The sequence below is a fragment of the Argiope bruennichi genome, chromosome 3, assembly GCF_947563725.1.
Source record: "Argiope bruennichi chromosome 3, qqArgBrue1.1, whole genome shotgun sequence".
Lineage (NCBI taxonomy): Eukaryota > Metazoa > Arthropoda > Arachnida > Araneae > Araneidae > Argiope > Argiope bruennichi.
The window spans coordinates 40,269,817-40,292,403 of record NC_079153.1 but is presented as its reverse complement, the minus strand read 5'-3'; the positions used below and the strand labels follow the sequence as shown (position 1 = coordinate 40,292,403).

The window sequence follows — 22,587 nt, the reverse complement described above, 5'->3', positions numbered from 1 at the left end:
ATTACTGAAAAATACAAAAAGCAGTTTGAAATAGGCTACACATATACTTTAGTTTTTAATGGAGCTATGATTTTAAGGGGATTTGACTTAATTATGAAGTTCCGTGTGCAAAATGAACAGATCAGATGTAAGACTTTAAAATGACTTGGCTTGAATACCTGTGGCAATTTGATCCTATGGAATATTTTGTTGAAGGAATTATAATCATATTATATATCAGATTTTAACTGAAATTTAATATATTTCCAGCGACTGTTAGTCAAAAGTGGTAAGTATGGAGTATGAAGGAAATTTAACAAATAATTTTTAAATAATGACATTAAAAAGTAAAATTTCTTATTAAATTAATTTCTCCTTTTCATAATTTATGATTCATTGTCACAAATATTGTAGATTAAAACTTATTTCTAGAATTCACAATCAGCCATTGGTACGAATTAATTATGATAAATTTTTGGTTCATCTGATGATTAAATTCTAAGAGCATTCAAATTGCGTTTTGTCACAGAGTTTGCACAGATGAACAACACTTCGAAATTATAGGGGATCATGTAAAGAATACGAATAACAAAATTACATCCGATGAAACAAATTAAGTTAAATGAAAGAATTTAACAATCTACAGCTTTTGATTTTTAATTAATAATTTTTGTTCAAATTGAAGTTATAATAACTTATAAGATTTCACCGATATTAGAAAAAATCTTCACTATCCATATTGTTAAAAATCGAATATTGTTTCTGTATACAATTAATCTCAAAATAAGGAAAATAAATCTGTAATCATTTTTAATACTAAATAATCCCTTATCTTCGCAACCATCCTGCCGACCATTTGGAAAATTTGGTGACAAAAAGGAAGGCTCAAAAAAATTCAAAAACGTTGGCGATATCTCTATTAGTAGTCGAAAGATTCTTTTAAAAATTTCTATACTATGTCGTAAAGTCTATAAAAACAGGAAGATCTGAAGCAAAGCGGTGCAGTGAATTACCTTTGTGAAGTAATGATCATTGAGCGAGCTCTCTAGTTACGTGCTAAGAACAATTAAATTATTGCTGCTGCTTAGTAACGATTAACTTCGAGTATGTGCTATTGATTATTGAAAATGCTGCCTTTTATAAAATTTGGCTCTGTTTTGTTACCTGTACTTTATATTTTCGCATGAATTAAGAGTGAAGTGATTATCGAGCTTTTCACTGTCCCCTGCCTGATGATTTTCTTAACAACACAGGGGATCCATTAAGAAATATACAATTTCTTGTGCTGTAAGACAGTAACAATCAAAGACATACATTACCTCAACAAATCGTAAGGTAGCTATTTGTGACTAACCTTACGGAAGTGACATAGGCAACAGAGTGCTAGTCCTCCTAAATGGCGGTGTCTGTAGTCGAGAAGACTTTTTGTATTCTTCAGTTTAACAAAATGGAATTCGCAATTGTTGTGTAACGGCATTTTCGATCACAATACGGAAAATAAGCTCTAACTAGAAAAATTATTCATCAATGGCATAAAAAATTTAAGACTACCGGACGTTTGTGTAAAAGTAAAGGTTTGTATCGCAAGAAGCCACTGATAGAGTTTACACCACCATTCAACGAAGTCCGGGAAAATCAACATGGAGGGTGAAATGTGAAGTTCAGATTTCTCAGTCCATTGTCTGGAGACTTTCGAGAAAGAGCTGAAAATGATTCCATACAAGGTGCAGGTGTTGAAAAATCTGAATGACTTTGACAAACAAAAGCGCTTTGATTTTGTGCCGATATGCAACTTCGTTTTGAAAATGACGATTTTGCAGATCGCTTAATTTTCACCGATGAAACAACATTTCTCGTCAGTGGGAAAATACACAAGCACAATGTTTGCTTTTGGGGAACAGGGAATCTCTAATTCACTGTCACGGGAACCACTTTTTTGGATATATTAACTCTTTGCTTGATACCACAGTTCCAAGATGACCTTGAAAACTTCATTCTCCAATTGGATGGGCACCACCACACTAGTCGGACTACGAGAGAGATTACTTAGAGGAACATTTCCGATTGGACCAGGCGTGGACAACAACATGCTATCCAAACGTCTTGACAAAACACCTGGTGGTTTCTTTCATTAGGGGTACATAAAGGACAAGGTATTCAACCCTCCCTTTCCTGTTGATCTAGAGGAGTGAAACAGCGTATCAGAGTCATTGCCCATGGAATTCATTCAGATCCCTTAACATTAGAACGTCCGGGATTTCGATTACCCTTAGAAGTCCTCCGGTGTCGTTTCGACACCACGACATAAAATATATAAAATAATTGTAATAACTAAATAATTGCAGGATTACTGTTTAGTAGGATTCAGTTTCGAGACTTTATAATATTATTTCATGTGATGATGATGTCGTGTCCGCGTTACCACGGAAAGGGGTTGCAGTAGCTTCTGAGGGTAAAGGCCTCTGAGCACCCGAGGGCAGAAGTCTGACTTCTAGTTCATGAAACTCACACACATTCGCTTGCACAACCCCTTTTTACAGGGGGGCACATTCACACACCTTACAGATAGAACACAGATGAAGAACAACCATGCCCGAACCGCGATTTGAACCCGGGACTCCCAGATCACGGGGAAGACACGCTATCCCTATGCCAGGTAATTATGATATAATGGGCCATAATATATAAAAAATTGTATCAAAACAAATTACTTAATATTGTAAAATGAAATACAACAATAATATTCATAAATATTATAATAAGCAAAATCGTAACTTTTGTGAAAATGCAAGTTTTTTTAATCATTTATCGTTTTTATGCACAATGTTTTGTACATACCTCATTTGCAATGGATACAGTGATAGTCTATTTTTCCAAATATCGAGGGATAAATAATCCAAGATTGATTGCTACAAGGTCGCACTTTGAGTCTCTTATCTGTCAGGAACACTACCATTGTGCGATATCCATTATGTGTCATATCAAGCGACATATATATATCGGAATTTACTTGATTATCAATTTCTTGAGATTCTTCGCAGTCATTTTCATGCAATCTTATGTCTTCATCGGAATCTAAATTAGAACAAGACAGCTCACCACCATCCGATTCATTTCCAGAAAGCTCTCGAAACAAATTTGCAATTTCATCAGGGCTTAGACTTTTTCTACGAACCATCGCTTCAGGGTGTCTACTTTGCACAAGGTTCGAAAATCGAATAATTTTTTTTTATGTGCTGATAAGAAAATGCTATGTAATGAAACACTTAGACGCAACAATTTTTGAATAATTAATTTATTTCAACTGTGAACCTAATAATACTGCATTCAAGGTCAAACAAATGTATAATAGTACTTCGGGAAGTTTGTTTTACTTAGTGAAATATCGTTTGTTTAACGATAGTTATTTATAATTATAAATTGTCTTGGTATTGAAACGGCAAAAAACTAACATTCTAGGTATGTTTAGTTGTAAAATATCTCCTAATTAACCTGGTATCGCAAAACTTTTCTGTGTAATCATCACGGAAAATGATTGAAAGTCACGAAAAAAATTTTCAAATTCCCGAAAAAGAGAACAAACAAAACAGTCTCTGGTGTCCAATTGACACCAACGGACGCTCTATTGTTAACTCGTGTTTGGGCGGAAATGGATTACCGGATCTTGAGTTACTAAAGGGTTACACCTAGAATATTTGTGACTGTATTTTACAAAACTTAAAATAATTCCATATAGTTCTGTTATATGTAACACTTAATATCTTACATTATTTTTGATTTATAGTGCATTAAAACTATTTACTTATATATGAATCCCCCTGTGTAATCCAACTTCAATTTTTCTTACTGCAATGTGACTCAATAGTACAAGCAATAAATGTAAAGAGACTCCAGAATTCTAAAACTACATTAGCAATTGGACATATATTTCGCCAGAATAAATTGCTGTCTACTAAGTCCTGTCTAGACACTTTCTTCTTTTGATACTAAAGCTACAGGAAAGTTCCATATAACAAGCATTTTCTTTGGATTTTTGCTAGAAGCCTCAATATTCTACAATAATATTTAAGCTTAAGAGCTTGCAATATATATTTTCTACTTAAAGTATTAATGTTTTATTTAGGATGAGATATACATTGTTTCCAGAATAACTAAGGGATTTCTCTAAAAAGGGAGAAATAATTCGATGAAATTGATGAAATAAAAACATTTACGATATTTGAAATAGTTACTGCAATAGTTGGCATAGGTATTTTGATTGTTTTTAAAATCATAGCCACCCAACGAAACTCTAAGTTTGAATCCATAAAACATTAAAACGGATTTCGTTCGAAAAACTTTTTTATGTAAGAATTACCATCATACCCTTCCTCAAATGTAAAGTCTTTGAATAAAAAATTTATAATATCTTTATCTTGTAAATCTTTTCAGGAATTTTTTATAAATATTTTGCAATCCATAAATAGAGTGTGATATTCCTTTAAATAAATAGTTTTATATACATCAACTGAAAGAGATGTTTAAAAACATTTTTCAGCGTATGCAGATCTAAAATATTATTTTAAACTCTTATTATGAAGGTGGAAAATTCAGATTGATTTGATATGCTTGATAAAAAAGTAAAAAATACTTGGCGAAATGAATTCATTTATTGAATCTGGGGGAATTCTATCACGGTTTTGTTTTATAATATCTCTAGAAATTGGAGTGCGCAGAGGGGTAAACTGTCATTGATGGCGTTCTAAGAATCATGAGTTTTAATAATACATAAAAATGAATTTTTGTTTGTTTGTATCTTATGTTCTGTCGTACCGTTCATCCGATTGCGATAAAAATTAACCTGCATATTGCTTGCACATGCGCGAAGGTTATAGCCATAATACAATTAATATTTATTTTGAACAAAATAAATTACAAATACATCTTTTCATACGTTTCTATGATTCAGAATTATTTTAAAATTGACTATTTACAAAAGAAAAGCAGTAAATGCCAAATGTCATTCGGAGTTAATCCCACATATATGAAACAAAATTATCATCGGTGCCAATAATCAACGAGAGTGAAATGAAATCGAAAATATTTAGTGCAAGTTCAAATGCTTTTCCTTTTCGTCAATGAATAGTCATTTACACACGATATTGTCATTCAGCGTGCACATTGTTTTGTCTGCGGCAAATCGCACATTTTATTCACAGTTTAGTATGTCACATATACACAATAGAATTATTATTTTGGATGCCGATCAAGATAAGTTGTATATAATGGAAATTTTCCTGTACAAGCAGTAATTTTTCTATTTATCCACTTAATCGACAAACGAGATTTCGTTTATACAAACGTATATCGTTTTAATTGCTTCGTCAAAGTATATATCTTTCAAACATTCATTATTTAGTAAATCTACCAACGCAACACCTAGAAATAAACAAATTCGAATTCCTCGAGCAAACGAAGAACAACAAGCGAGCAATAAAAGCAAATCGTTTATAAATTGCAAATTCACGTGCTTCAGAATCTCAAGACCAACATGCGGCAAGAATCGAGGCAACGTTTCTTAACTGAAAGTCCAATGGAGAAGAGTGCTCATTCCACGCATTCCTATTGTTCCCACCGACATGCCTTTTGATATTAAATGACTGCAGCTCCCCATTTTACTTGCATTTTCGATGACCATCAACAAGGCGCAAGGTTCAAGTGTGCGGATTGCATCTAGAAACTCCATGTTTTTCATATGGCCAGTTACATGTTGGAGGCTCACGTTGGACAGCCAAACACTTTGTTTTTACTTTAGACGGAAAAACAAAAAATATTTTCCACCCTGAAGTTTATGTCGCGCAATAAAATTAAAATAAATTCAGTTTTGAAATTGATAAAATTAAAAAACTGATACATAACCATTATATCATGTATTTAAAGTCTAAGTCCATATTTTTGTTGTACTCTTGTACTTTAAAAAAAGACTTCTATAAATAGTTGAGAAATCACATAAAATAACTTTTTTTTCTATTTCTCTAATTCTTTTATCTACCCTCTTTCTGGTTTTCAAAAAGGAATCGCAAAGCAATAAACTTTCCCGATTAAAATATATCAGGCGAAAGAAATTGAACAAGGTGGATTGTAAAAGGTAATGACTGGTTCAGACTGGTAAATGCTGAACTGACCACCCCCCACCGGCAATTACAGTCTGAAAGGAATCCCCTTTCTCAAATCTATTTAATAGAAAAAGAATTTCAATTGAGAAGAAAACGGGTATAAAGATTAAACTGTGGTATTTCAGGGAAGAGAAAATCCTGACCACTGTCCAATAAAGAATTGTTCAGTGTCTTTATAGATTGGTCGCTGGTTTATTGTTGCAAGCGAGCATCCAGGCATACTTTTATATCGTTATTATTTTTCATTGTGCATGAACTTTGACGGAAAATTGGTTACCATGACAACGATGAGAAGGAGGAAAGAAGTTAATTTGACAGCTTTGAGGTGAAAAGCAGTTCTCGTGGAGAAGTTTTATGATTTTCATTACAACAGATCCAAACACCACAGTGAGATTAGTTGTGAAGCTCTTAAGGTTTAGCAGTATCAAAGTAATTAACAGTCGATCTCATAAAACGATATTTTGTTGAAATATTTATACTCATATGTTAAACATTGTCCGTGTGAAATATTTAGATCAGTTTGAGGCAATGCAGTAAAGTTTTTCCATTTTATTCAGGTTCTACATATGTATTCTTTTTTATTTATTACCAGAGATAAACCATGCCTCTGAATAGCTTTTCTTATTTATAAATTCTGATAGCTATGAACTAACGCACTATTCCTTTTGTTAAAAATGTATAAAATGGATTCTCGATTGCCTTCTTATTTTAAGAATAATAATGCCAATATTTTTTCAAATCTGCTTCTAGTCATCTGATATATAAGGATTCATAATTTAACTCTTTCCACTACAAAAGTAATTCGATGCATATTTACTTACCTAATACAAGGAGATTTGATTATTACTCCAAAAAAAGTAAATAATTACAAAATGTTTTCAGGTGAATTTCTCAGAAAATTTAATCTATGTACGTCTTCTTATCACTCTCCATGTATTCTCGATGATCAAAATTTTAAAAAAGATAAATAAAATGTCAAACTGATGCACGGTTTTTTGAACTATGCTTGTGAGGAGATGTCCGATTGCAAAGAGTTAAATCAATTTTATAAAATGAAGTTAACACATCCGGTGACAGTGAAAAATTATTTTTAAATAATGTTTCAGCGAACCAGCCATTACACTAAACTGCATAATGATTTCTAAAAAATAAAGCTATACATAAATACATGGTCATTTAATCTATAGACCTGAATGCTAAAACAGTGTCATCTTTCATTACAAAAAAAAAATGCGGTAATGTTCATATATGCAAATAAAGAGAGTAACAGATACTGTAATAATTAATAATTACTATAGTTTAGTTTTAGTTATATTAACGTCCCGTTTTAAAGCAACACTAGGCCTATTTTGGAACGGACCTCATACTTTTGAACCCCGGTCAGAAGACGAGAACGAGACCCTCTCCACACCACACCAGCGGGAGAACGTTTGGTCAGGACGGTTTTAATGTGCAACAGACCCCCTTACACGACGGTTCTTCGGTGGAATCGGATCTCGAACCTGAAACCCTCTGGTTCCAACTTATACTCAAGTACAAGAGACACTGTAATAACAAATAATTAATAAACCTGATAATTAATGCGACAAAACATAAACCAGCAAATTAGAATTTTCAATTCATTCTTTTAATGTCCCGTAAATTTGAAATTGCCTTCCTTTGTGAACAATAAACTTTGAATTGTTAACAAAAAAATTTTTTGAACTAGTGAAATTTTTAAGATTACATTACTCGCTATTTGCATTTTAAAACGAATTTACATATATACATACTATATGAGATGATTATGTGGCTCTTTTTTTATCAGATGCAAAGTCTATTGGCTAAAAAACCAAATGCAAGAATTTTACTGTTTTCTTTTATTCAGAATGCTAACAATTTATAAACCTATATAAGTAATGTAGCTTCTACTTTGAATGAATCCAACCTTGAATGCAATTCCTTGGTTGTTAGCAAACCATTGAGATCTGGAAACATGAAAAAATCAAACAAATATAGAATACATAGCGGAACATACACCATTGCTGGCTGCTGCAGTTCCAAAATTGTATCAGTCCCTCCGTCTTCCACATGTAAGGTACAGTATAGAGCAATTTGTGCTTCGTAATATTAAAAAATTTTAGACATTTCCTTTCATTTGATTCCATAAAAACTATTTGCAGTTTACCCACAAGATTGCATCCAATAATACAAGAACAGCAGAACTGCGATTCAGAAAATGTGAACTCATAATAAACGTTCATAATCAATTTGATAATAGAAAGAGAAAAGCTCCATAAACTTATTATTCTAATCGTCGGTTTTCAGTTTCTGTTATAAGAAATATAGAGAAAATATTATGATCGTCAAAAAGTTCGAATTTGAAATATCGATGCATTCGCATGTTGCAGACTTTTTTCACTTCGAAACTATAATTTTTGGCATTATGTCAATCTGTCCATCTATTAGTTAGTCGGTCTATGAACAAAACTAGAAGGATTTGAGAGTTTGAAATTCGATTCTTGTTGCTTCTAATGGCTCTTGCCATGGACTAGCTCGCTGAGGAAGTCAACGATTTGAAGCCAAGGGAGTAGCGTCTCTTATTTGAGTAGCGCCAACAGTACGTCTCAACTACTCATGCATCACATTCGCTTGCACAACCCCTTTTTACTGGGGGGGGGGGGAGGGAATACTCTGTTTTTTATGGTTAGTTATTTAACAGGATATAAATCCAGCATTTTATATAATTCTTCAATTGTCATAATTCTATAAAATCGGACTTATCCATTAAATATCCATCTTAATTTAACTAACATGATAATCAAGCTGAAAATTATGAAGTATTTAATATAAGTTTGACAATATCTTTAAATTTATTCATCAAAAAGTCAAAAATATTTGTTATTCGACGAAATATAAATCAAATTTTCCTTAATCAGCTTTCTTATAAATTCGCATCTCATTTCTTATATATGTTCATTTTAACTATTTTCACATTTATTTTATAAAAATTGCATTGAAGTTTAACTTTATGACACGCTTCAGTTAGAATTTTAATGAATTAATGTGCCTTCGAACTACCTTTTCCATTTCAACATAAACGAATTCAAATTTCATGGTTCTATCTACAATAAATTTTTGTTGCTTACTATGCTGCCAATTAAGAAAAGTATAACTCTAAATTATACCAAATATCCACTACTATATTTGTTTAACTACAGTTCACTCGTAACTCATCGATTGTAGATTTATTCAATTTTTCAGAACTCCAGATTTTTTGGGGCGTATAAATATATTTGCTCTTTCAATTCTAATCTGGAATTTTTTGAATAACTTTTCAAAAACTTGTCGGTCCTTAGACAGTTTAAAATTCATTTTTTTTTTCTAATTTAGCTGGGAACATTTTGAAACACTTAAATACTTGATATGTACTTTTTATGCTGTATACATATAATTTTTGCTCGTAATCATCATTGAAAGACTAAAAATATTTACTTTTCCAATCCAAGATACTGAAGTGGATTCCTATTAATCACAAACTTTATATAAACAGCACTTAATAATTTTACTTTACATGTGATCTTGTAGATTTAACTATTTTACAAATGACACATTTTTCTACTTCAGACTTGTATTTTCAATAACTTTCCCAATTATTTTTACTCATAATTTTAACCCATTGCACTCAGATGGTGCTTCTCACTTACCATTCAAGATGATGCTTCATTTTGACCCCTTTTTTTAATTTATTTATTTTCCAATTTTGCTTGTTAAAAAGAAACGTCAACAAAATAGTAAAAAAAGTGTAGATTCCTTTTTCAAAGAAATTCAATTTAAAACAATTATGTATGTTTATTTTTCAGTGGCAATAAACAAATATTTGTATTAGATGAGTACTTATACATCGAATTATTTTGCCGAGTGCAAAGGTCAATTGAAACCAAAATTAAATGACATCTTCTATCAACAAGATCCAACTTTATATCTGAAAATACTGTAACATAATTATGAGATTAAATTAAAGGAAATTAATGACATCAAATTGGAGATCAGTAAAAAAATGTACAGTTTATCTATTCTATTTACAGTAAAAAGATAATTACCCGATTTTTACATAAGCATTTTATCAGTGTCCATTAAAAATATCAATAATATCTACTGGTCACAGCATATTACAGTCTGTATCATTTTTCTAACATAGAACATTTCTTGATTTAAATTTCTATTCTGCGTTCAACATTTAAAACAGCCAAATCGTTATCACCAACAACCACAAATTTAGCGGAATAATCTTTTTCTCAAGAAGTAACATAGGTTGAGAAATTTGAAAACATTTTTTTCTAAATGGGGTTGCGAGTTGCAGTTACCAAATAGATAAGGAAATATTTTTATTTTAACCCTTTCTAAGGCCGTGGGAAGTATGCTTCTCACCAAATTTATCAATCTTTGTATGAAATTATGTAGGTTGCCATAAGTTCTAACAAATTTATTTAGTAAGTCAGAAACTTAAATGATTCAGTTCTTTATCTCACACAAAATGACGTGTCTTGATTTGTTACTTAATTATTAATTAACCAAATTAATTAATGAATCAAATTAAATTTATCTAATAAGCTAAATGAACCCTTTTCTTATTCTAATTTCATGCCTAAAAATATTTAAACATAATATGACTAGAAAAAAAATGGCCCTTTAAAGGGTTAATCCTCATATCTACATTCAAAGACTCGAACCCTTCGATTAAATAATTTGATCTTTAATTCTTGGAGTAGAAATAATTATTTTCTCAATCCTTTATTCTGAAAAATTTCTATATTATGATTCTTTTACATTTTATATTTTCAGCCCTTCTTATGAGGTTTAATTTCCATCATGATTCCACCTTTCACAAGATCTCGTCTGTGTTTTTTTCACTTTTGACGATATTCAGATTTCCTTACTATTCATGTAGAGGTATAAATGTTTGGCCTTTGTTTTCATCTGCCCAAATTCTGAGATTAGCTATTTCGTAATTCTATCAACTGTGAGATCATCATCATTAACTTTGTAATGAATCTTCAATAAATTCTAATATTCTCTTGAGAGATAACGTTAAGTTGAAATCAAGTCAAACCATAACGCCTCTGCTATCTTTTGTTATCTGTTGATACATTATTACGATTTTCTGGCAATAATTTATTCATTAAAAACGAATCTCCAATTCATCAACCACTCTTGTCAGACGAATTGGGTTCAAATTAATTTTTCATGGTATCCCTTATCATTTCACGTCTTTCGATATCAGCTGAAAAGGTTGGATATTCCTTTTTAATTCTCATGCATATTGTACAGGAACATTGTTCTATGTTCATACGCCAATATTTCCATGTGGTTTTCAAGACAGTTTTGCAATTTTGATAATAATTTCCCTAAAGTCTTTTGCTCATAATTTTTTGACGATTGCTATATTTCCTCTATGTATAATTTAAATATCTGAAAGTAAAAAAAAAAAAAAATAGAAACTCTAAATAAAGACTTAATTTACATAACCGATATTATTTGTGGGATTTATTTCCAAAATATATTTCCTTATTTTCATAATGACTTTTTTCAAATCCAACAAACTCGACTTATAATTTAAAAAATTTTAAGGCATATATTGTTTTCTAACATGCATTTTAAAATTCTTTAGAATAATAGATTTTAAGATTCTTTTACGAATACTTGTTCGGGAAAACTAACACGTCAGGTTATAATAGTAATATGATGAAAAATTTCTTTTTGATTTTGCAAGTTTAATTTTATGTTTGAAGAAGGAACAATAAACATAAATTTAAGATATTTATTCTATAAATATTAAAAGTCCTTTATTGAAATGGAACACTGATAGGTCTTTTTCCCTTGAATATCTAACATTTTCCCATCGCCACTTAAATAATGAATGAGTTTTATAAACACGTTTATGTGTAAATTAAAAATTATAGGTATAAATATTTAATGTAATTTGTATTAATTATATTATAAATAACCTTAATGTAATTTTCATTAAATATATAATTAATGAGAACGACACTTAACAATTACATTTTTATTACATTTAATATATTTCTGTGATAAATAAATAAATTCTAGTAAAATTCAAAATATTCTTTTTTTTTCTAGGATCAGTAAAAGAAATTTTTTATTCAAAAGCAATATGAAGAAGTGGATGTTATTTTTCATTAAAGATACTAAATCAACAAAATGCTTTTTTATTTGTTTTCTTTAATTTAAAACTTTTTAAATATCTTTTCGTGAAATGTGTCTTATACAAAAAATAATTTTCATTCAATTGCTTCCTTAAACTTAAAAAACAAGTCGCTTTCAGTCAAAGTATGGATTAATTTTCACTATGATTCCGAAACCTTAACTTATTCCTTCACATTGATCTTTAGCACGAATATTCGTTTACAAATTCCAAATATGTGGTTTTTTATTAGAAATTTATGCAAGCCATAAAATTTTAAGATATTTCCCAGTCCATTTGCAAGACTGATTCCATTCTAGAGATTTTAATAACATCCAGAAATTTTTATTGTGAATGAAACGCATTGGTTTGAATGTTTTTTAAGTAAAATTTTACTTCATTAGCATTTTAAAAACTAATTCGCATAATGGCATTTTGAGTCAACGAATTTAGTAGATTTTATTTAAAAAGGGAGATTTGATTCTAGGTTGAAGGGATATATAATCAGATAGGAAATCTATTAAGCTCAGAAGTACTTTTTATTCATTTAAAGATTCATTTTAAACAAATTTCAACAATTTTTAATCAGATCTATAGAATAGATAAGTTTAAGGTTTTTAAATTCCAAAAATAAGGATTGTATAAAAAAATTCAAATTCCGTAATTTGGTTAAAATAACTGCAAATGGGTGATATTTAACCGCTTAACTGTTTTGCCCGAGTGCCATACGTGCATCGATTTATCGAATTTTGTAGTTGTAAGTAAAAAATAAACCATTCATAATGATTATAATTCAATATTAAAATTACTTCGAATACATAGATAAATGAAGTATTCAATGGATTTTCATTTGAATCAAAGTAAAAAAAAATATTCCCAAAATAGAAGGTCTCATCTTATTAGATAGTAAAGAAAAAACAGTTAAGGGGTTAATGGTGATGAAACTACTCATTGCCCGAATTAATTCTTTTTATTGCATTAGAATTAAATTTTAAACTTTTGGGGGGTCTTATACGAAAGAGACAAGACAAAATATTATAATCGTTCAACAATTTTACCCCGTGAATTTACTGAAATTTCATATTTAAGATTACCTTAAAGTAAATAAAAGAAAACCTCATGTATCCTTTCAACTCTTATTTCTTCTGTGAAAATGGAAGCTTAAAAATGAAACATTAGAGCGATGACGTTTCGTATATGAATTTAACACCAAAAATGCAGTCTCGTATGAAATTTTGACTAAATCAAATAAGGAAAGTTATGTCTGTCTATCCGACCACGTGAATGTTTGCTAGAAAATTAATTCTAAAAGGCTAGATGAATGAAATTGGGTGCCAGTTTTATTCAAGTGTGTTTATTTATGAATGGATTCATGAGTGTTTAAGCGATATTGCTCAAAATGCAAAAAAACTAGATATATGTTTGTAATTTCGGCATTAAAACGGTTAGAACCAAAAGTCCAAAAGATGTGTTTTTATTATTAAGTATCTAAAACATAAATTGTTTTTTTTTTTGAATATTTTCAATAACAGTATTCATATGATATACAAACAAGTGGTATCCAGCCATATGAACAATCGCAATAAATAAACAAAAAAATAATTAAGTGACCATAATTTTCCTTATGAACTTCCCAATGTTAAATCGTTTCATTCGATTTCTATTTCAGACACCAAAGAGTTCTCAGCGAAATTTTTAACGATCTCTCCTTTTGGTCCTGTTTTGGCACCGTGTTATTACTGCCTTTCGGAAATAGGAAATAATGGTTCAAGTAATGGAAAGAAACAATTCTATGATGATTAAAATCCTCAACGCTATTACAGAGAAACTTCATTCCCCAAAATCCAAAGTTTTAAAGAGATAATTCTATGAAATGACAAAGAATTCTATTCTATGAATGGCAACTCTATTTAAAAAACGACTCTAATGAGTAAGAAAAAAATGCATTGTCAGTGATTACAAGAGATAACTTCTTTTCCGAATTGCTCTGGTAACAAAAAAATACTTGAAATTCAATTGATTTTTTTCTCTTTATTTTTGCCAATCCTCTTAAAGATTTAAGTAATCGAACCAGCCTTAAAAGGCTTTCTATTAAAAATGGATGACATTTAAATGAGAATATTTTTCCAAAGTTGAAACAAAGGTATTAGATGTCGCTGGTATTATTCAACTAACACAAGTTGAAAGGAAGCAAAAAATAATTTACATAAAAAATAATTAATGGCTTTCCACAAAAGATATTTCCTGAATAAATAAAAAAGAAAATGAATACAATTAATGAATCGACTTCAAAGAAAACTGTTTGGCATTTGAAATTGCAGCGTTTCTCTCGAAAGAAAATATGAAGATTTAATTAAATTTTTATTCATTGCAAGATTTTAAAAAATATTATTTGTTACTTATACTTTTGTACTAAACAATTTTTATAATATGTCAAAGCATAAAACAAAAATAAAATCGTTTTTTAATTATGATAAATATGTTTACAGTAATCTTAGCGAGAAAAAAATTAATGAATATCCTATTACACTTATTTTTTTTATATAAGTTATTTTGTGATGGATTTAGAGAATTATTTTCAAAAAATCGAAAATATTTTAGCTAAAAAATCGTAAATTTATATTTTCTATGATTAAAGCATGGGTCTAATATTGATGCAAAAAGAACCTAAATTCAAGCAGAACTGCAAACCCTTGGTAAAATCTTTAATTATAACATAAATATACCCTAAGTCTTACTTAAACTCTGTCATTACTGAAAACCCTTAAATGTCCGTAACGAAGTTGCAAAGGATGTCTGGATTTTCTTTTTTTCCTTTACTTAAATGTGATTCATTGAATACCCGTGGAGCGTGCTTGGTCCGCCAAGATAAGGAACAGACAGCTTTATGAGAACATTCAAAAGATGTTCCAGCATATATTTGCTTAGAAGTCATGAGCTAATTAGGTCTTTTTTTTTGGGTATTTACGCTTAAAGAAGAGGGACTATCTTTAAGGTTATTGACATGGTAAGAAATTCTTCATATCCATGAAGGATAATCTTGAGTGGATCCATATTCTGAGCCACCTACATTTGAATGATATTAGGAATGAGTAGATTATTATTTCGAACATTTCTATAAAATTTTCAGTGAATTTTTATGCATGATTTCCAAATAATTGAATTAAATTACCTTTTTATTTAATATATTAGGCTTAAATTTTTGGAAATTGTCAGAATGTGCTGTTGTTGTTTCTAATGGCACTTGTCATAGACAAGCAGACTGACTTTAGAAGCCAGTGATCTCAGAATGTTATTTAATATTTTAAAAGGAGGTGTGAAATTTTTATAAGACTTTTTTCATTTATTAAAGTTTAATCATTTATTTAATATACTCCATTAAAACTCGTCTTATTTTTTTGTTCGGAAAAATTTAATCTTGTATCTGATATCTTGTTTGCTTCCTAGAGAGCAAATTTGTGCTTTTGCAAGTTCTGAATGATAACATCATACATTAATACTTTCAAAACTTAATTATCAATTAAAGTATTTATTTAATTGAATTTCGTTTCCAAGTAAGTGTTACAAACTGGTAGCGGATTTGGAAAATAACTGATTTGAGGATACTGTAATGTTCATAAAAGTGAATTGTAAATTAAACTAAAAATTAAAAAATAAGGAAAATAATAAAAATGTTCTCTAACATTAGATTAATAAAAAAAAAATTTCAGATGTTATTTTTAATAAATTGATTTTTCATAAAATTCAAATGGAATAATATGATCGACATTCACTTATTTAAAGAAATAACTAATTATAATGACATTTGGATCAACTTCCTATTTTCGTTTAAATGTTAAATAATTATGTGATTATTCCGATGGAGAAAATTTTAAAACTGCTTATGACGTATAAAAATCTCGTGTAAATAACAGCTTAAACTCGCACCATATCTCCTGAAGCCTTTATGACCGGCTTGGAATAGAAGTTTTAAAAAATCTGATGAAACTTTATGCGCAATTTTGCCATGTAATAAATAATTTTCAAATCAGAAATATCAGACATGAGCAGAAGCTGTACTACAGCATATTGTAGTCCCTTCGTGACAAGTTTTTGTTATTGTTCACTCTCTTTCCAAGTATACTTAATCTTATTAGATTTATAACATCTGCTTTAATGTACACCAGCTTCGAATTCAGAACTACTATCTTCAACTTCATAACAAGAGTCGGATCTAAAATAACTCCACCAAAGCTCGTATAATTGTTATTCCGTTTGATATAGATACAGTAAGCTATAGTTTTAAAAATCAGAAATAAAAATTATATTATCTATATGAAAAGTATAAGATACAATAAATTGTTCTTCAATGCTATCCAGTATAACGTTCATAAGTAGAAAGAAACAAAAGAATTATAAATAATTCTAATACAACTCAACAAGTAATTTCGCATTACATGTAGGATGAAATCAGTATTTTTAGACAGATTTTTGGGGGGAGAGCAAATATATATGTACATTTCCCTGGAATATATGAACAATAAATCTGCATCATCAAAAAATCACGTTAAAAATATGCGCAATTACAATTTTCATGCGTTTGATCTTGCATAAATTCGCCCGATGATCCATATTCCATATAAGCGTTACTTCAGAGTCCACTGTATTAAAACGGAAACGAAACAATGCGAAAAAAATATGAAGAAAATATTCGATTGCATATAAACTACAAAAATTGAAAGATCCGAAATTGGTTTCTTCCGGAATTACCTTATCTATAAAAATGGATTACTCCATCTTGCAACACCTGTTCTTACAGTTCGGTTATTTTTTACGATGCATTCGCAACAGAAGCCTATAACTAAACCTTTTATTACAAATTCTAACTTGCGAGGTCCCTTAATTGAATTAAACTATTTTGGAAAATAAAACTTAAAATGTATCTAAAATATATGCATTTGAAAAAAACTTAATATTTGTGACGTTTCTTTTGAACTGTTGATATAATTAACTAAAATATTATTTTGAAATTAATGTGAAATTAGTTTTGTAAAGCATAGAAATCTTATTATTTCTATCCTTAACATGGCAATTCAATTGCATTTCTCTGCATAAATTAGTATTACCACCTAGCAAGTTTCGTATGAGAATTTATTGACGCCTTTGAAGTTCTCAGTACACGGAACTCGAGACTTAGTATTCTATTAAAACAACCGAGAAGCATTTCAATGGAGCCAAGAGGAACATTCACTCTCTTTCTCTATTTTTTGAAAGAAAGTAAAGGAATATTTCTCCTCAGTGTTGCAAAAAAAATGGTTAAGGAAATAGGTGAATTTTCGTTTCTGAATTTTGAAAAGACCGACTGACATTTCCCCATAATTTCAGTGAAAATTTCTCTAGATCTTCCATTTAACAGAATAACACAAACAAAAGTCTTTAAACTATGTAATTTCTATGCATACATTTATTTGTTTTATATAAATAAAGTAAATTTGTTTTCAGAAATTTGGATTTAAAAATAATTTAAACCAAAAGAAATATATTAGCAAATAATGTTTGCCTTTCGTTATATAAAATGCAGTTTCCATTAAATTTTATCCTCACATATTTCCACTGAAAATGGATGCAATGACATTTTATTAATTAATGATCTAAATAGATAAATATGTTAATGAGTATTTCTTATTATCCAGTATTAATTGAAATTTTTTTAAAAGAAGCATAAGCTAGCAGTGAATTATAAAGAGTAAACTAACAATATCTATTTGCTACTAAGAATTCATTTTCTGGGGGTTTAACGCTTACATATCATGGAATATCTATAATACATGACAGTCAAACAGAGCCAAATTTGCATTTTCAGTCGTTCCAATATAGATTATATTAAGTCTAACGCTCGTATATATTTAAATAGTAACACTTTTTTAAGAAAGAATTTGTCTTTTTACATTTAATTCATTCTGTCATTTTTTGTTGACATCTTTGCCGTCTGCTATAACTGCTGAGTTGCGATAATTTAAAGTTTTACTTACTCGATAGAGTTTCAATTTAAATTATAGAATGGATGAACTTAACAAAATAATTATATGTCAAAATGCATATGAAGAGAACTTTCAGATTATTACCAATAGAAAATCTCAAATTTTCTCAAAAAGCAAGGAGTTTTACAAAAAATATGTAAATAGTGATTACTTTTTTTTGTTCAGTAACTAGAAGATAAGGTCTTTTGTCTTCCACTATATTATCTTTTAATAAAACTCAATTTAATAATTACACAAATAGTGCATCCCTTAAGAAAATTAATCTGCAAGACGAACTGAGTAGAGACATATGCTCAGCTAAAAATTTAATCGTTTACTTATACAATTTTGTATACTACCTGCAAGAAAAGATTAACATCTCCCATAAGCTTAAAATATAAATTCTGAAGATTTTTTTTTTTGTACTAATATCGAATTCACAATCTTGGACACAAAATGACCTTACCTTAACCACTCAACCGAGTCGGCAACCATTAACATAAAGAAAACTGACATTCATTTCGCTTGGAACTAGTCAACTTGTTGGTATATTCACAAAAATTTTCTTGTGGTTAAAAATAAACCTTTTCTGAAATTTTTATTGATGTTCTTGCCATCTGCTCAGAACCTTTCTTTGTGTGCTCGTTTCAGAGAATTCAGAACGTTTCCTCAGCTCTTTCTGTGATTTCAAAAGGTTTTCGAAATATGAAAACTTTGTTTGAAGTTCTTTCATCCCATTTCCACGTGTTTCTGTTTTGAAAATAAAGAAAATATGGTAAAGCGCTGCAGTCTTAAAAGAAACTTCTTCCTTTGTTCTCTTGAGAAATGAGATTGAGTAACTTTCAGTTTGTTTTCCTACTGATATATCGATTGCGAAACAGGTTTCCGAACAAGAATAAGTTGCAAAGAGTAATAAATATGATTTTCTTAATGAAATAAGAGCCAATACAGTAATATTTTTGCGAGAGCAAAATAATTTTTTACATCAAGTTGGCATAAAATAAATTTAACAGCTTTAGTTTTTTTAAATACATTTAAAACTCGACATGGATATTTTTACAAAAATAATCGACAAATAGACAAAAAAAAATTAATTTTTAATTATTTTCTGTACTTATACCTTTAGTTTACAATTCATAACTATATATAATATAGAAAATCGACAAAAAATTATAATTTAGCTACTAGATGGTGCCATGTGCATAGAATCAAAATTTCATCAAATTTACCATTTGAACTTGTAAATCAATTTTTTACAATACTAATGAATTATATACACTATTAAAATGTAATGGAAGCAAAAATAAAGAAAATTAAAAATCTAGCACAGCAAATTGCGAGAAGAATTATTAGAAAATTCAATTTCAAGTAAAATAATTTTTTTCAAAAAAAAAAAAAAAGTATCTTCATCAAAGCATAAATGAATGGAGAAAACTTATTTCCAGTGCTTGGATTTTTAGTGCCTATGATAGGATTTATCGAACGGAAAATCCTTATTTTCTTTATTTGCCAAGTTTGACACATTTTGCGATTTTAAAAAAATGATTGGAATATGTAAAAAATTGCGTTCCTTGTTTTGTGCAACTTTTATAATTTGTAATCCTAACTATACAAAGATTAGCCATCAAAAATAAACTCAGTGAATTGTATGAAAAAATGAAAACAAAACAGCAGATTATCTTTTCAGTATTTTTTATTATGACATATTCTTCTCTGATCCTTATAATTTTAAATGATTTATAAGAATAAATTGTTTATGCCGACAATCCTAAGGTACGCTCATGTCTTTTCATTGAAAGAATGAAAGTATTATAAAGTAAAGTTTAAATTAATACTTTAAAAGAAGTTTCGTTAAATATTTGTTTACATAATGAAAGAAAAATCTTTTGTTTGCATTTTTATCTAAACATCTTGTGTAGAATATATTTTCGAATAAAATAATGGTTATATGAGAGATATTTTCAAAAATTTTAAACATATTAATTTTGCAGGGGATTTTTTTTTTGCATGATTTATCACTAAAGAAATGAATAAAATTTTTCGCTATAAAGGTTCTGTGTTTAAAATTTTTATCCAGGAATTATAAAACAGTGTAGCCTTCCTTTATCAATTCCTCGCATACGGCTCTATTAACCACTTAACTGTTTTATTTTCTTTACTATTTAATAAGATGACACCTTATATTTGGGATATTTTCTTATTTTGATTCAAATGGCAATCCATTGAATACTTGACTTATCTATGTATTCGAAGTAATTTTAATATTGAATTATAATAGTTATGAATAGTTTATTTTTTTTCTTATAACTACCAAAATTCTATAAATTCGATATTGCCTTCGGGCAAAATAGTTAAGCGATTAAAATATTATGCAATATTTTCCCGATAAAATGAATATTTTTAATGGAGCATAATAGTTTGAGGATATTTTGAACGTAGGGAAAGTATAGAAAGTTTTTATTCGTAAAAAAATTCGTCAAGGAATATTAACGAATATTTACATTATAGAATTTTCTAAATCCAGATGAATTGCTTTCAGAAAATTATTTGTCCGTAAACCCAATACTCATAGAAGCATCCAATTAGATGGAAATATTTTGGTTTGTGGTGACAGATTTCACCACAAAACTCAGTGACAGATTTATAGAATTCTGGAATTCCAAAATTTTCGTTGACAGATTTCAGTGGAATTTTGAACCAAATCTGTCAATGAAAACTTTGTTTACTCATTCGCATGAATCTGAACCTCCGAATTCATGTATCTGCTGGATCTTTAATTCAGAAAGCATTAAAATCTAAGTAAGTGAAATTTAGCATACAATTTTATCGTAAGTATTGCATATCAATGTTTCTTTATAACATATTCGCTATTCATTTCTGCGATTCGGAGCACTGTCTAAAAAGATGCTTACTTTGTTATCTCTTAATTGAGAATATACAATTAGATATGAATCACAGGTGATTCACATGGTGAATATGTTAAAACAAGGAGATATAATTTAAACACTGGAGCGTTCTACCCGAGTATGAGTGACATGTCATTCAACATGTTAATAGAACCTGTATGCAATCTGTTGCATAATACTACTTGTATTTTCTATCAACATGTTAATAGAATCGGTATACAATCTGTTGTATAATACTACTTGTACTTTCAATCAACATGTTAATAGAATCGGTATACAATCTGTTGTATAATACTACTTGTACTTAGGTATCATATACGAGAACAATTAGACGACTTGAAATATAATTAATCACTTAATTGTTTTGACGAGTATGCTCGTCATGGAAAAAGGAAAACATTTTTCGCTATGACGAGTTTATTAGTCAGGAGTAAAAAGCAGTGACATCTCCAAATTTTTGCGATGCAATGTAGATGCGCATTTTCCAAAGAGGTTCAAAACAGTTAACGGGTTAAAAATTTTACGGACAAAATGCAGCAATATCAAAATACAGTGGCAGTCAAAAGTATTAGTGCACTTAAATTTCCCATCTCAAAAATGGGTAAAAATTGAATGTGCGTAATAGATAATAGAACTTTTTCAAAGTCGTTAATGTAATACAAATAGTTTTGAATATTATTTGTATTTATGACAGAAAAACTTTAAAATATGATAATAATGAATTGCTCATTAGAGAAACAATGGAAACTCACCTCTAATCTCATGCTTCAAACGTATTCGTACATCCACATTTCGCTTTGTAAACCAATAAAATTGAGGCAATTTTAGAGTCAAATATCGTTTGTTTTATTAATGTGCTGTTTTATTTTTTCTTTTACTGTGGGACTAGTTTTATTCTAATGTTTATTAACTCAAACTCCCATTACTCCGTTGCTAATCGTATAGCTTTTAGTTGAGATGGCTCGAAAGGGAAAAGGAACAATCCTTGCTGAAAGAAAACTCCTAATGAGACTCCATAATAGCTGCAACTTTCTACGAAAGATAAAGTAGGTTATTGGAAGACCACATTAGAAAGTGCAAAGTGTGAAGCAGCGTTCACACGAGGCCAAATGGTTGTCTTATCGGGACAACTATTTGCCATTGTCCAGTTGCTGTCATGTGATCTTCCTGAGGTAGGCGTGACCGTCTATCGTGTGGAGTAGTTGGTCTCGTGTGAATACTGCTTGATAGATCGATATTGCCAAAGCAATACTGTCGAAAATATGCCATTAAATGGACACCCCAAGATTCATTATCATCATAATGGACAAGTAAGATTGGTTGTTTTTTTTTAAAAAAATCCGAGATTGAGGGACCATGATTTA

The 22,587-nt window shown here is 29.5% G+C and overlaps 1 long non-coding RNA gene across 1 annotated transcript in view; it reads right to left on the bottom strand.

Moving 5' to 3' along the window:
- Nucleotides 1-22,177, bottom strand: part of LOC129962502 (uncharacterized) — a 60,704-nt gene extending 38,527 nt beyond the window's left edge. Inside the window, exon 1 of the long non-coding RNA XR_008783917.1 lies at nt 21,976-22,177. This is a non-coding gene — a long non-coding RNA (uncharacterized LOC129962502). The remainder of the gene's footprint in view (nt 1-21,975) is intronic.
- Between the last annotated feature and the right edge of the window lie 410 nt (nt 22,178-22,587).